Source organism: Perognathus longimembris, chromosome 9, assembly GCF_023159225.1.
Source record: "Perognathus longimembris pacificus isolate PPM17 chromosome 9, ASM2315922v1, whole genome shotgun sequence".
Taxonomy (NCBI): domain Eukaryota; kingdom Metazoa; phylum Chordata; class Mammalia; order Rodentia; family Heteromyidae; genus Perognathus; species Perognathus longimembris.
Window position 1 is genome coordinate 34801927 of NC_063169.1, and position 16187 is coordinate 34818113.

The following is a 16187-nucleotide window of genomic DNA, read 5'->3' on the forward strand; positions in this document are numbered from 1 at the left end:
GGGCTTTTCTTGGACGGGAGATCACTTATTGCCCTTTCTATTTCAATGCTCGATATGGGTCTGTTCAGAAGCTTTAAATTTTCATGGTTGAGTTTGGGGATACCAATTTTTTCTAGGAAATCATCCATTTCTTCCAGGTTCTCAAATTTGTTAGCATAAAGGTTTGCAAAATAGTCCCTTATTGTGTTTCTGAATTTTGGTTGTTTCTGCGGTGATGTTACCTGTTTCATCTCTGATCTTGTTTATCTGGGTTTGCTGCTTTCGTTTTTTGGTCAGGTTTTTTAGGGGTCTGTCTATCTTGTTGATTTTTTCAAAGAACCAACTCTTTGTTTTGTTGATTCTTTCGATGGTTTTTTTTTTTTTTGTCCCTAATTCATTTAATTCTGATTTGATTTTAATTATTTGCTTCCGTCTATTGACTTGGGATTTGGCTTGTTGTTCTCTTTCAAGGAGATTAAGGTCCTTCCTTAAGTTGTTGAGTTGCTGTTTCTCAGTGACAATGCCTTCTGAATCTCTGTGGAATCTCTGCATGCTCCTCCTCCTAACCCTGGAAATGATTTTGTTCCTTCATGGACAAAGAGTAACTGTCCTGCAGCTTACCCTCTTGCATCGCTTGATGTGCAATACATGCTCAGCTTTCTGAAAGAAGTTCCTTACAATCCAGTTTCCTTCTAACAAAGCTTTCCTATTAAATGAAGGACTAGGCTAATTCTGGTCTCTGAAACATGCTTGCAGGGGCTGTTTGAGATGTCAAAAGTGGAACAATGTCTTCTTTGTCCTTGACCATGTTCTGTCCTCCCCCTGAAGTAAAGAAATCTTTAGCCTCAATGGGGGAGATTCCTAGGGCAACAAGAATTAGGAAGGGGAAGTAAATTAAATACTAGCTCAGAATATTTATTTCCAAGGTCTCAGGTACAGAACACTCACATGGGTTTTTTTTGTTTTTGTTTTTGTTTGTTTTTTTAGAGCCAGTGTTGTGGCTCACATCTACAAGTCTGGCACTTGGAAGGTTGGGGATAGGCTAAGCTTCATAGAAAAACTTGTCTCAAAACAAAAGCAAAAAGCAAACACAAAAAAATCCTAGCAAAACTGACTTGTCCTTCCAGAAGACATGGTTTACACATTTGAACCAAGATTCCCCAAGAACACAGGAGGATTCTATTTTTGTCATTATTTTTAATGTTCTAGGTGAATTTCCTTTGGCGTACCCCATATGGTTACTGTATATGATTTCAGTACACTGGATATTGTATATATGCTTACCTGAACTAGGGAAGGGAAAGAAAAATGAGGAAGGGTGTAACAAATATGACAAGAAATATACTCACTACCTTATTATGTAACTGTTCCCCTTCTGCACATCACCTTGTCAATAAAATTTAATTAAAAAAATAAAAGTAATTCTGGATTTGAAAAAAAAAATAAACAAAAGATTCCCCAAGACCTTATTTGTCCATTATCCTGGTACACTCCTGATAGAGATCCTTGACACTTCTTTCTTTAGTGAAGGCACTGAGAGCACAAGTAGGTGTCTTAGCAGGAAGCTTCCTGTGGTAGCAGTTCTGGATCTCAAGTTCATAGAAGAATTATTGTGAAAAAAAGAGCTTCTATAATAGCTAAAGATTAGAGAAAGAAGTTGGCACTCCAGCTCAGTTACTCCAATATTTTCATGGACTAGACTCTTCCCCATATGTCATTTGGGGCCAAGGCACAGTTAGATAATATTTGGGGCTGAAGTTTTCTAAGTGCCAGTCTTTCTTTGAACTATACCACTGAATTACCCACAGCCATCCTTTTCCCAGATGTTGCTGAGAGCTCAGAAGACCTGACTGTGTTCATTCTACCACAGCTTTTACAGATTCTTCCAAGCCAGCCCTCATTGGCCTTCTTGGGCTAATTCTCAGCCTCAGAGAGAACTACATCCAATGCTTGGCACTTAAAACCAGGAGTGTGTTTAATAATCACTACAAGCAGTAGAAATTACTGTTAAGAACATCTCCATGACAAGATGGTTGATATATGACATATTATCTATGCCTCTGACCTAATTTACCATCAGGATTAAAAGGTAGACTCAAGCTAGGTGCAGGTAACTCACACCTGTAATCCTAGCTACTCATGAGGCTAAGATCTAAGAACTGCAGTTCAAAGCCAGCCTAGACAGACAAATCTGGGAGTCTCTAATCTCTTAAAAACCACCAAAAAGCTAGAACTGGAGTTGTAGTTCAAGTAGTAGAGGGCTAGTTATGAGTGAAATTCATCAAGCAAGAATGCAAGGCCTAGAATTCAAACCCCAGTACTGGCATACACTTCTGCACATGTGTGTGCCTACACAGCCCCACCCCCCATACCCACACAAATAGAATCACTGCAATTTCACCCAAAGAGGTGCAACATAAGGTAGAATCTAAAACACTGTGCACAATCAAAACCTGAATTCCACGTGATTCTGAGTATCCATCAATGAAGAGGACAAAAGGTTTTTGCCTACATTAAGTGTAACATTAGAATAGAACTGAAAACCCAATTTGCAAGCTTAGGATCAAAATCAACAAGCATTTATTAAGTGCAGCTTAGTGTAGTGGTCCATAGCCTTCTAGAAGCTTGCTACTAAAAATAGGCAGTACTGACACGGACATGTGCAAAAGTGACTGAACATGAACAAACTGAGTAAATAAATACATGAGGTGGGAACATTATATGCCAGCACAGGGAAAAGTGTATTTTCAAGCATGTAATCTTCTGCACTCGGGAAGAGGCAGAAAAAGGGCTTAAATCGTAGGCAGCACATGGTTAAACAAGGGGGAAAAAATCACCACCACTTCCCAAAGATCATAATAGCCTTTCAAACAACAGCATACAATGTGCACCACCCCCTCTTCACTACAGCAAATGCTAGCCTTCACTCATAGAAAAGATTTTTACAGTTCTCCACTGCTCTCCATCCCAGGTACATTAAGCCTGACATCCAGGTGAGGTCTAGACCCTGGGAGCCATTAATAAGGAAGCAGTGCTGGTTAACAGGTAGCTAAGATGATTCTTAATGAATGCCTGACATATACTGCCTGTGGTGCTGTTGTGTCTTCTGTTACAGAAATGACTGGAGTAGTCCCTCCTCCAATCATGGAAAACATTTTATAAAGCTTTCCTACCATTCTTTTTTTTTTTAATTTAACTTTATTGTCAAGGTGATATACAGAGGGGTTACAGTTACAATGTAGCGAGTACATTTCTTGTCATATTTGTTACACCCTCCCTCATTTTTCTTTCCGTTCCCTAGTTCAGATAAACATACATATAATACCCAGTGTACCAAAATCATATACAGTAACAACAGGGGATAAGCCATAGGAAATTCACATAGTACATTAAAAATAACAACAATAAAACCTCTTGTTTCCATCTCTTGGAGTTCATTTTGCTTAGCCTCATCTTATATAATCATATATACATAGCTGTTGAGCTATTGTGATCCCCTGCTAGGACTATCCTAGACCCAATCTTGACTTTTTTTTCCCCAATTTTTTATTATCAAACTGATGTACAGAGAGGTTACAGTTTCATATGTTAGGCATTGGATACGTTACTTGTACTGTTTGTTACCTCGTCCCTCATACCCCTCCTCCCTCCTCCCCCTTTCCCTTTCCGAAGGATAAACAAAGAGAAGCTGAAGCTGAGCTTCAGTGTCAAATACTTAATTTGTAGGACAGTAAATTCTCCTTCTCTGCTAAGGAAATTCTTCAAGGATGCCACACAGTGACCATAATGGATGCCTACACTGACACACCCACAGCCCAAACTGCCTTCTGTATGGCTGAGGCTCCCATAGGACTATTGTTTGAGAGGTGTGGGCAGTGCTGAATAAGTGAATGGATCACAGTCCAAAGCCAACAGGGGCAGGAAAGTCCGTGAGACTCACACTGTCAATTATCCACCAGAAAACCAGAAGTGGCACTGTGGCTCAAAATGGTAGAGCAGTAGCCTTGAGCTGAAGATCTCAGAGACAGTGCCCAGGCCCAGACTTCAAGCTCCACAACTGACAAGAACAAACAAACAAGCCCCTAATGGCAGAAGGAAAGACATAATTACTTTCCTGATCACCCTAAATTTTAAACAAAAAAGCTCAAGATTCTGAATATAGAATCAGTGAACACATGCCATTCTCAGGATGTACCAGAAGTTCTTAGCATAGTATTGAACAGGACTATTACCAAGCCTAAACCATGAGAATCACTAAAAAATAAATTGGTGACACTGGAAAATATGGAAGCTCATTTTCCAAAAAGATGCCAACCTAGAACTGTAGAATGCCAGGAAACCAGCTGCATATTCCAGGCCTTGCCCTAGGGATGTGCCTAAAGAAATATTTGCTGAGCATTTACCTTATAACTGACATGCTACAGATGGGCAGGCACAAAGGTAGAGCATCAAGTAATTGTTAGGCACACATGGGGCCAACAGATTCTGGGGAAGACAAGAAACATACTTACAGATTTCTTGGAGAGCTGGATTCTAGTCTCAGTTAAATTAGGAATTTCAAGTATGAATTTGGGTCAAGTGATAAAACTGATATCTAACATTTATTAGGAAGCAATTGAAATACACAAACATTTAATTCAAAAGAATGAAGAGATTTGGATTCCAGCTGGGCCTTGACAAATGGATAAAATTCTAAGGAGAATGAAAGACTAGAAAAGAGGAAAAAAAAAAAAAAAAGACACGTTAGTGCAGTGATAAATGAGCCAGGTATGGCTGAGGAAGAACTTGGAAGCTGTAGAAAGCACTGGAGTCCAAGCTTAGGAATTTGGTCTTTCTGTTCCTATTCATTGGGTTGTTAGTAAAAACGGGACACAGAAAAAAACCCATTATGAACATTTTCCAGCTCCTCCATTTTGACATGGATCAACACCTCCTCAGTCTAGAAAGCATGAGAAAGAAGCAATAGTTCTTTGCAAACCATGGAAGAACCTGAGAGATGTATCAACAAAATAGGAGTGAAACAAAAGTACATAAAGAAGAGCCACAGAAACACATTTTCAGGGAGAAGACAATGAAAAAAGACAGAGAAACAGAATGTTAGAGTTCATTGCTAACTCAGCTTCAGAGTTGTGCATCTGAAAACAATGAGGTGCTGTGTTGCATTTCTAGGTTAGAAAACACACTAGACAATACAAGATTTTACCCAATGGACTATGCTAAACCAGAGAAGTAATGAACATAAACCAGCACTCTTTCAAATATCCTTCTCTGTTATGTATGTGCTTTAACTATAGGCAACATCCATAGGCAACATATAGAATTTCTGGGCAGAGTTAACATAAAGTTGAAGCAAAAAATCAAAGTTTACCAGTGACAGTATTTAAAACTGCTATTGCTTTTAGATACAACACTTGCATTGAAATGAAGGAACTTGGTGTTTATTTGCTTTTTCAGTAGAATCTAAACTGGGCAGGATTTTACAGAAACACAGATTCAGTAACTTTTTCTGGTGATTAAAAGAAGGAATGGGAAAAGTTCCCTAGGCTTTGTTGTGGGAAAAGAGATCTGGTTCATTTTTAATTTTTCATTAAAGCCCTACTTTTCAATATAAAGCAGATGGAATCTGTACATAACTCCTGAAAGCCTACTATTTTGAGGTACTTAAAAGATGGGAGCCCTGAAGAAAATGAAAGCATCTGAATTTATCCCAGATAAAATCCCAGCAGCAGATTCAAAAGGCAAAAGCACTTAGACAACTTTAAAGTATAGGTTAAGATGTCTCCCAGTGATGGAGCCTGTGGTTCCTACTTACTGGCTGGAAAAACATTTCTGCCCTTTCCACCTGTTCCCACGCTGTAGCTGAGGCTCCCAGTGCTTCACTCCCTGTCTTCAGAAACGGACTCCTCTATTCTCACCACTCTGCCCAGATTACAAAAAAGATGTCAAAGTGCTCAACCACTCCCTATCTCTGCTGAAATGAGGAGGCCTGGGAATATGTGCTCCATTGGTCCTTAGGTAAATACTGTTTTAATGCTACTCTTCTTTTTTTATCATGAGATAAGACCTAGTTCAGTATGTTCTGTTTGTCTCTCTGCCGGGGTGAAAGGAAGAACAAAGGGTTGATATTGACTGTGCTCCAACTTTGAGGAGCTGAGAATGGAAGCAGATTCTGAGTGAAGAACACAGATGCCAGAGCCAGACTTACTGGGTCCAGACCCTGACTAAATCATGTAACCTCTCTGCCTCACTTTTCACATCTGTTAAATGGAGTGACAGTACCTCATCGAATAGGGATGAGTGTTGTGTTTGCTAACCAACTACATATAAAATGTAGTTCCTGACTTGCAAAGATCTCATAAGTTAGTGGGCTTTAACTCATGCTCAACAAAAGGCCAGCACATCCCTTCCACCTAGATCACTCCCTTTTCTTCCCTCTGGGTCAGGCTTTGATGAGGATGATGGGGAGGGGTCACCAAGTGCTGGGGGAGCCCAGATGAATGAGTAATGAGAGGATTTCCTAGGAGGTATCTGGAATTAAGTCATCAGGAGTACAGATTCCACAGCAGTAAAGGTGCCTTTGTATCACTCAACACATGACTTATATAAGAAAATGCAAAGCAAGGGGAATGAGTCAGTAAGGTTTGCCAGAAAGGAAACCCACCACAAGGTTCAGGCCGAAAGGAATTTATTGGGAGGAAAGCAAATTGCCAGCCTGCACACACAAGATGGAGGTGTGGGAAGACAGAGGGGAAGGAAGAAGGGAAAAAGAAAAAGGGCAAGAGAGAGTAAAAAGGAAAGAGTAAAGGAAAGAGAGCGGAGACTGTGTTGAGCCAGACTATATAGGAAAAGGTGGGAGATATGGCCAGGTGGATTGGATGTGACCTCAGAGAAGGAGGTAACTGCCTCCAGGTGTGCCAGTTACCTAGTAACTCAGTACTGGGTGTAGACAGGTGGGGGGCATCTGCATGGAGCCCTACCAGGTATGGACCTTGCAGGAACAAAACATCACAACTTGCAAAAGCAGTTTAGGAGTCACACAGGACTGGCCTCACTAGTTACTAGCTGGGTGACAGGGGCAAGTTACTTCACAGCTCTGAGCCTAAGTGTCCCCATTTGAAATAATGGGAATAATAATAACTGTGTGTAGCACATGGAGCTGTTATGATTAAGTAAATTATTGTATTTGAAGCACTGAACAACAGGCCTCCAGGGGTCAACAAAAGGTAGGTGCTACTATTCCTCTGATATCCAAGGAAGGAAAGGTGAGTAGCTGTGGAATGGTGTGTATGTTGTGTTTTGTGAATATTGTTTTGTGGTATGTGTGTGTACACGTGTTTAATACCATCAAAGAAAAGGGATGCAAGGCCCAAAATTAGTAGCTCAGAAAAAGCTTTCTAAATGGAAATAAGGGCCTTTATCATACTTTATTTTTCTTCCCCAAAGCTTACAATACGTATGTGTTCAATATGTATTTGCCCCAGTTAATGAGTTCTGCTAGAGGTCATGGGCATGTAAAGGCATTGGGGACAAAATGGAGTCTTTGCTTCCTAGTAATACTCAGAAGACAAGACAGCTTTCCCATCCCCAGTAAAGCTCCAAGCAGGCCACTGAGAGACAGGCTGAAACGAATGGCAAGCACTCTCAAATATTACAACTCTGAGTCTTGCAAACATCGTTAAAGTTTCATGAGTCAGTAAGCATTATCTTTTCTTCCCACGTTTTTATTAGACCATAAATCCAGTTCAATTTATATCCTTCCAGGATTTCTGCATTCTAATCAAGTCCAGAGTGTCACTTATTCCTAAGTTGTCTATACTGTATGTCACTCGAGTCCATGTAGATAATTCTGTAAAAGCTACTTATGTGTTTTAGTAGCTAAAAATTAGATTTGCTGAACTGAAAACACTTTAAAAATGATTTTACTTCTTTAAATAACTCAACTCACTTTTTTCCAGAAATCAAATGTGCAACACTCACAACCACATTTCTTTCTAACTCTGTAGCATTCCTTCTTCACAAAGACAGAATACATTCTGAAGTCAAACTTAAGGGACTTAATTGTAAATAGGTTAGAATTCTGCTTGTCTGACTAAAACAAAGAAACCTTTTTATAGGGCTAGTTTCAGAATGCTTTTATGTTTCTTTTCTCAAGGATAAAGAAGATTCTGCTTACAATACTATTCCAACCATACCATGTGAATGAATTTCCTACCTTTCCTAATGATTCTTTTTTTTTTTTTGGCCAGTCCTGGGCCTTGGACTCAGGGCCTGATCACTGTCCCTGGCTTCTTCCCGCTCAAGGCTAGCACTCTGCCACCTGAGCCACAGCGCCCCTTCTGGCCGTTTTCCATATATGTGGTGCTGGGGAATCGAACCGAGAGCTTCATGTGTAGGAGGCAAGCACTCTTGCCACTAGGCCATATTCCCAGCCCCCCTAATGATTCTTGATTTAGAACTGACCATCACCCCAATCTCTTTATAAAACACTCAAAAGTTCCTTGGATGCACACAGTAGATCCCTTCCTTAAAAGATACATATATAATGTATATCCTATATAACATAGACCTGCATATGTGTACACATAGCAATGCAATCACTGCAAATGTTCATCTGCTTTTTTCTTTGCATGGGGTATAATTTTAAATGCTTTACATTTGTCAAATCTTCACCTCCTATCTCAAAGATCTCCATTTTAAAGACAAAGAAAGGGAGGTACAGAGAGATTAGGCATTTGGCCCAGCTGGAAAAGGATCACACCTGGATGGTACTCCAACCTCATGCTCTGAACTTCTCTCCTCACCTGAGCTGTAATGTTCAAAACATGCCGATATTGGCACTTGAACAAGTCATTTAACCACTCCAAGCTTTCTTATTTGTAAGTAAAATGACCATGCTGACTACTCAATCTCTAAGATTCTGTGTTGTGTTCCCTACACCCTTGAAAAACTCCTTAAGGTGGTCTCTTCTGCTGTATGTTCTACAGGTTTTGAATTATACTTCTCTAGTCCGGGCAGCTGCAGATTGCTGGACTTCTTTGTTCCTCTGGTGTTGCTCTGGTCAGGTTCACAACTTTTTGGTGCTAAACCTAAGTGTACTTTTTATCCCACAACCTGTGAATGCTAGGGCCTAGGATGTTAATTTCCCGAGGCCTGTCCAATCCTCAGAATCTCTCCCACTCAAGACTGTACTCCTCTTTGGTTCCTGGACTCACCTCAGCCCTACCTGCTCTTTCTACTCTACATACCCTCCTCAGGTGACCTCACCCACATCTCTGCCATCAATTATTTTTTCATTTTCTGCTAATCAATTTATATTTAAATGTGAATCCTCTTCCCCTACTCCAGATTCATCTAGTCACTTGCCTAGGAGACTCACCACCTAAAAGTCCAAAGTGTCTTTGAGGAATCCATCTCTCTGTGTCTCAGTTGTCTTACTAAATTTCTTTCTTGATGTCTCTCTCCACCTACTTTCCCAAAGACTACTCTACCACATCCATACTCTGTTTAAGCCTCTCTTGCTCCTTAGCACTGTATTCCTTCCGTTCAGACCCTCCTCTGGTGTTCATCTCAGTTTCCAGAAACAACCATCTCTGTATGGTTGTCTCTGGGGCAACCTACCTCAAGGCCAAGTGAGCTCTATAAAACATAAATCAGAACCAAGCAAGGTGGATCATACTTATAGTCCTAGTCATTTGGGAGGTGGAGATGAAGAGGATCTCAGTTGGAAGCCAGGTGAGGCAAAAAGTTAGTAAAACCTCCCCCATATTGATTAATTAAGTGGGTATGGTGTTCATACTTGTTTCCAGCTATGTAGGAACCATACATAGTTTGGGATTGGCTCCAAGCAAAAGCATGAGATACTACCAGAAAAATAACTAAAAGCAAAACAGAGCTGGGAGAATGGCTCAAGTGGTAAATCATCTGCCTAAAAAAGTGTGAGGCTCTGAGTTCTGCCAAACATACATACATACACACACACACACACACACACACACACACACACACATCTCCAACTGTAAATCTTAAATGGCACTCAGGATAAAGTTAAAAGAATCTTTTCACTCTCTCCTCTAGCCCTGTTTTATTTCTTTATCTTATCACTATCCCATCTGACCCTGAATTAACTGCTGTGACCCAAATTCTCTGTGTATTCACCTTCTGTCCTTTTTTTCTTTCTTCTTTTTTTTTTTTTTTTTTTTGAGCAGCAGCCTTCCCACAGCACCAATTAATTCTTACTTGCAGATATTTTCTCCCTCACCCTTCTCTATGCACTGCCTTACTTCTTTACTGGGCTTATTCTTCCTACTAGGTAGGCAGGTTTGTTTGGTTTTGGAGACAGCATCTCTACATGTAGCCCAGGCTGGCCTTAGCTTACTATCTTTCTGCCCTAACCTTCTGAGTACTGAAGTTATAGGCGTATCCTCATGCTTATCCTCATGCTTCCTTCTTAGTGCTCTTACAACTAATACAGTCCCATAGAATTAAAACATTTAAAACAGTTCCCAGAGACTTGGAGCAGAATCACACTTCTTTACTTTGGAAGTGATCAGTACCTGGAAAATGGTAAATGCAACAAGTGAATACACGGACAGTTAATTCGGACAGACCTATCTGCAGACCACAGAAGGACCAACTTAAAGTAAAGAGACACACAACGAAATGACTCCCAATATCAGCATGCTTTCTCATTTTCATGTGTTGTTCTACTTTTATTTCCCAAACAAGTAAGAGGTGACGATCTAACTGGAAGGTACAAACATATTTTACCTCATTTTCTGAAGTATTTTTACCCAACCCCCTCTTCACAGCCCATATATATTTTAATTAATATTATCATTATATATATAAGTAGTATTTTGAACACTGTCTAGTGGCTTTGGGCAATGGCTTTGGAATCAAATTAATTGGGCTTGACCTTGACTCTACCTCTTATAGCAATCTAGGATCTTGAGTAAGTTACTTAACAAATTACTGAAACTTCAATGTCTCTCCTGTAAAGTGCTAATTATATGTGAAACCACTTCATGTCATTATGGTTGAGATTGCAATTTAAACTGTGCATAGCACATACAAATACTTAATAACTGTTAGCTACTACTTATTATTTTTATCTCCTCTGGTAGACAGTGAGCTCTTGAACAGCAAGACAGTAGAAATATTCATTTTCCATGGTTCCATCTCCTCAAGTCTTTGCTCAAAGTTACACACTAAGGTAACGTATATAGAAGAGATGTATATAATGAAGATCTCATAGCAGAAAAGAAATGCATTATTAATCATGATGGACATGATTGCCCCCAAAACTTGGAGGCCAATGGAGAACATGGAGCGTTCAGCATACTAGCAGTTCCCTTCTTCTGGAGGTCTGAAAGCACACTTTAGCCTGCAAGGAACATGCTGGACTCAAAGTTACAATGGGCAAAGCCCTAGGTGGTGCTGAACTGCTGAGCTGCCTAAGCCTCTGGCTTTCCCATTAACAAGCTGCATGGTTCAGAAGGACAAAGAATTTTACCTCTTAAGTCTGCTTAAGAAAAAGATGCAACATTCAATTCCCAACTAAAACTATAATTGTCACAAAAGAAAACTGCCTCAATAAATAAACAGGGACACACAGTAAGCAAGTATATTACCTACAATCTAAAGAAACATATGCAACTCTCACACTCTCATCCAAGCTGGTTAGGCCCCAGGAGGCCCTCATCTTTTACTAATGTTTTGTATCAATTTCTTTTTTTTTTTTTTTTTTTTTGCCAGTCCTGGGGCTTGGACTCAGGGCCTGAGCACTGTCCCTGGCTTCTTTTTGCTCAAGGCTAACACTCTGCCACTTGAGCCACAGCGCCACTTCTGGCCATTTTCTGTATATGTGGTGCTGGGGAATTGAACCCAGGGCCTCATGTACACGAGGCAAGCACTCTTGCCACTAGGCCATATCCCCAGCCCTGTATCAATTTCTTAATTTTCTTAATAGCTCAAAGAAAGAATGTAATTCTGTGATTTCTAAGGCTCCTCCTCAGCACTTTGGAAGTCTTTAAACACACAAGATTAAAAAAAACTAGGCTAAGAAAGGTGCATCTGGAGTAAAAGAACCACATCAAAGTCTACACAGCAAGCACAAGATGGCAAGCAAAGGATTACTCAGTGAGAAGTGGCCTCTTGAAAGAACAAAAGCCAGATTTTTGAAACATGCTTAAGATAAAAATATCTGATTTTATAAAATCAAAAGAACAAAAGAAAACATGGGTGTCAGCTCTTGGTTTCCATTTAATTTAATTCTCATCAGCCTACAAGCTTCCTGAGGGCAGTGGATATGCCTTGTGAGTGGCAGTCTCTGGCAAACTGTTCATCCAAAATACTTTATTGTGTTTTTCTCTTTTTTTCTGGGCATATGGCTAACCTACATCTGTCAGGCTCCCTTGCAATGAAATATGGCCACATAACTAAACCTCATCTAAAGAATATGAGGTAGAAGTGATGAGTCTTCCTTCTAGATCAAATTATTTCAAAGTTGGGTACACCACTCCACTCATTCTTTTGTCTTGTCAGTCAACCAAAACAGTATACCATGAAAATGGTGGAGCTACAAAATAGACATGGAACCAGAACCACTGAATAAGGAAAGACATCTACTGACTAGAACCACATATTTGGGACTATTACACAATCAAGAATGAATGTCTACTGTCTCTGAATCATTACACATTTTCTATACTTGCTAATGTAAACCTTATTAAAACAGGTGTTAATTACATGCCAAGGACTTGACTTAACTCACATTTATTGATCATTAAATGAAACCACTGGATATCTACTAAGATAAAACTTGCAGAAAATGAAATAAATAAGATTAGGTTCTTTTTTCATTATGCAGTAGAAAGAATCACACAACAAACATAATGCCTTCTGATGAGGTCTGAAGCCAAAATTGGAGCAATTTGCCTGGAAGAGAGAAGATGGGAGAAGGCTTCACAAAGGAGGTGACATTTGTGTTGGACCCTAGTACTCGAACAGGACTTCATGCAAGTCAGATGGGCATGGAAACCCCAGACCCAGGGTAAGGCCGAGTGTGCATTTGTACACTTTCAACTTTATCATTAAGTCTGTTTAACTTGGTCAACAGAGGATGACTTTACTGTGCACTGACTTTCCTTTCTGGGTCTGGCATCTAACAAACAAGTCTTTGTTCTTACACTAACACTCATTAACCCTACTGAGATTTTTAATGTAAAAAGTTCCACAGTCCTTACACAGTGCAGAAACAAATACTTAAAGCATCCAAACAACAACAACTCTTTTCTAATAAAATTCTTAGAAAATAAACTTGAGACCATTTTGTTACTTTTAGTAGTTGAAGAACTGCTCTCTTCAGAATGGTGGGACCAACCTACGTTTGGCCATTATCAGTTAAGCATGTGCTACTGGCTTACAAAATGGACTGTTAAGCGCACTATTAACATGAACACGTCCACCTTGAGAGGTACATCATATGGTTCAGAGTTCAGTTTTACATCCTCTATTCATAGCTAAATGCCCCCAAATCTCAGAGAGCTAAACCACTTCCTCCAAAAGTCCATGAGTTCCTTTCATGGTACCCACAGGCAGAAAAGGGAGAGGGGCAACACAAAGGGCAGAAAGTACTGCAGTTACGTGAGTGGGGAGATGTGGCCATCTGAAGGCTACCATGAAGCAGGCAAGGCAGAACTCAGTCCTCAGTGGTCTTCTAAATGTCAATTCAATGCTTTTTTTGTTTTTCCTAGGTTCCCAGTTATTTAAGTAAAAAAGGCTAAACTGCATCATTGGACAAACCAGATTCTGTTTCAAAAGGTCTCAGCAAAGTGGCCTCAGACTTGAGAGAAGCAACAAGCCAGGGCTGTCTCATTCTTGTTCACTTAACTGCTATTCAAAAACAAAATTCTTCTGATCCCCACATCAATTTCTCCTACCTCAGCTCTCACTACCTACCACCAAAAGTGGAGGGTAGGGGAGTAGGTAAGATACCACTACCAGAAAAGTAAAGAGGCTAAAATGATTTTCCTCCTAAATATGAGAAGCATTGACAGTCACCATTACTCTCTGAATAGCAAAATGCTGGCACCTGCTACCCTGAATTGAGGCGGGGGTGGGGTGGGGGGTGGAGGTGGTGTGCTTTCATTTTTTTGGTAAATGTGACAGAAAAGACTGAGAGATGAACTGTTTCATCAAAAAGAAAGGGAAGCCCCAGGGAAGAAGAGAAACAAAAAGCATGGTGCCTATCCTTGGGTACTTTGTGTATCTTCTCCCTATGCACTGAAAGGGCTCTTTGTGTCACACACACACAGACACAGACACACACGTATATACACACATAAACATACACACACGGTCTTGATTTATTGGAGGAAGGAGGGGCAAGATGGATGATTTTGTTATCTTTCTTTCCAGTGAATCCCACTAAATTTCGCCTGGGCCCAAGCTCCACAGCCTCTTTCTAGCCCAGTCCCCTCTGCCTGTAGCCGCAGAGATAAGAGAGGGGAGGAGACCAAACAAAAACAGCCACCAATCTAGGGAAGTAGGGAGGAAATACAGCTAGTGTGTGGGGAAGGGAGGAGAAAGGGGCCTGGAGGAGATGAGATGGGGGCCAGAGGAAAGGGAGGCAGAGCTCCCTCAAAGGGGAAAGGGGAAAGGGTGGGTGGATGGGTGGTGGCACAGGAAGAGTGAAGGGGTGGGGGGATGGGGGAGGTGTGAAGGAGATGCCAGAAATAGGCAGGAGGATGCTCTGGGGAAGGCGACTGCCTGGGCCTCGGCCTCGCAGGGAGGAGGCCTGAGAGGTGGAGGAGTGGGGCAAGGGTTTGGTGGAGAGGGAGGCAGCACGGGGCATCAATTATTAAGTGATTACATCATCCTTGACATTAAAACACACACACACACACACACACACACACACACAGAGCCTAGGTCCCCGCGGGGGGCCTCCTGAAAGGAGGGCGGGGGCGGAGTCGGGGCCAGCCTCGCCCCCAAGCCAATTCCTATTTTCATCGGGCACCCACTCGCAATCGGGGACGCCACCCCCACCCACCGCCGGCACCCCGCCGCCCCACCATCCTTGCACTTCCTCCGGCCGCACCCTGCAGAAGTGTTCCGCGAGGCGGCCGTTTGAAGATGCCTCTGAGCGCGGCCAAAAAACCCGAAGCCCCACCAGGCAGGCGCCGGGGAAACGATCACGACCGAGGACCGCAGCAAGAAGCCCCCCCACCCCCCCACCCCCGGCAGCGGCGGCCCAGTACCCCGGCGGTTCCGCAGCATCCCCACGGCCTCCCGCGGTGCATCCCCCGCCGCCCGCTTACCTGCGCGGCGCTCGGGCTCTGGAGCCCATTCACATGGTCCTCTGCTCGCCCTTGTCCCGAGCGGCCGAGGCGGCTCTGGTGGCTCGGCAGTGGGCCCAGGGCCGGTGGGCCTCGCGAGGCGCCGAGGGGGCGGCGCCGGGGCGTCCCTGGCCCGGAGGCCCGACCCTCGCTGGCGCGGGCGGCGGCTTTGTGTGCTCCCCGGAGTCCTCGGTGCGCTGAAGGCTGCGCCGCACTCCCGGACGGCTGAGGAAGGACGCCGGGCTCCCAGGGCAGCCTCCCCTTTTGCTTTCGCGGCCGGCCGGCGGGCGGTCTCGGCGGCCTTCTGCTGGCGGCGACCCCTCCTCCTCTCCCGCTGCAGCCCCCTCCGGCCGACTCCGCTGACAGATGGCGCAACTGCGACGACGCGCCGCCGCCGCCGCCGCCGCCGCCGCCGCCGCTGCTCACAGCTACTCCCGCTGATGCTCCGGCCCCTCCAGCTCCTGAGGGGAGTGAAGAAAGGGCGGGGCGCGCCCGAAGAATGACAGGTCTTCTTGCCCTATCAACAAGCCACTTGGGAGCCGCCGCCCATAGCTATTGGTGTCTGGGTTGGGGGCGTGATCCATGGGCGGGGCCTCCAAGTGGGTTGAGCGTTACTGTGGCAGCGGGCATCCTGGCATGTGTGCCTTGCAGGGTGTGCAAGAGGACTCGAGGTTGGAGGCGGAGGGGTGTGAATGAGTGAGTGTGTGTGTGCGCTTGCGTGCTTGTGTGTTAAGGGTTAAGGATTGTAGTTGTGAAATAGTGGGATGGGGGGGGGGGGCAGGGAGAGTAAAGAACTGCAGTTTCAGCTTTGCTGCTAGAGATTGACACCTGACATTCCACCAAAACCCAGGTAACCTGTCCAGAAAAAGG

The 16187-nt window shown here is 42.9% G+C and overlaps 1 protein-coding gene across 2 annotated transcripts in view; it reads right to left on the reverse strand.

Annotated features, from left to right (window-relative positions):
- Fyn (FYN proto-oncogene, Src family tyrosine kinase) overlaps window positions 1–15378 on the reverse strand; it is a 206250-nt gene extending 190872 nt beyond the window's left edge. For both annotated transcript variants that reach the window (XM_048353931.1, XM_048353929.1), the window contains exon 1: window positions 15300–15378. The gene's annotated coding sequence lies outside the window, so the exon portion shown is untranslated. The remainder of the gene's footprint in view (window positions 1–15299) is intronic.
- Between the last annotated feature and the right edge of the window lie 809 nt (window positions 15379–16187).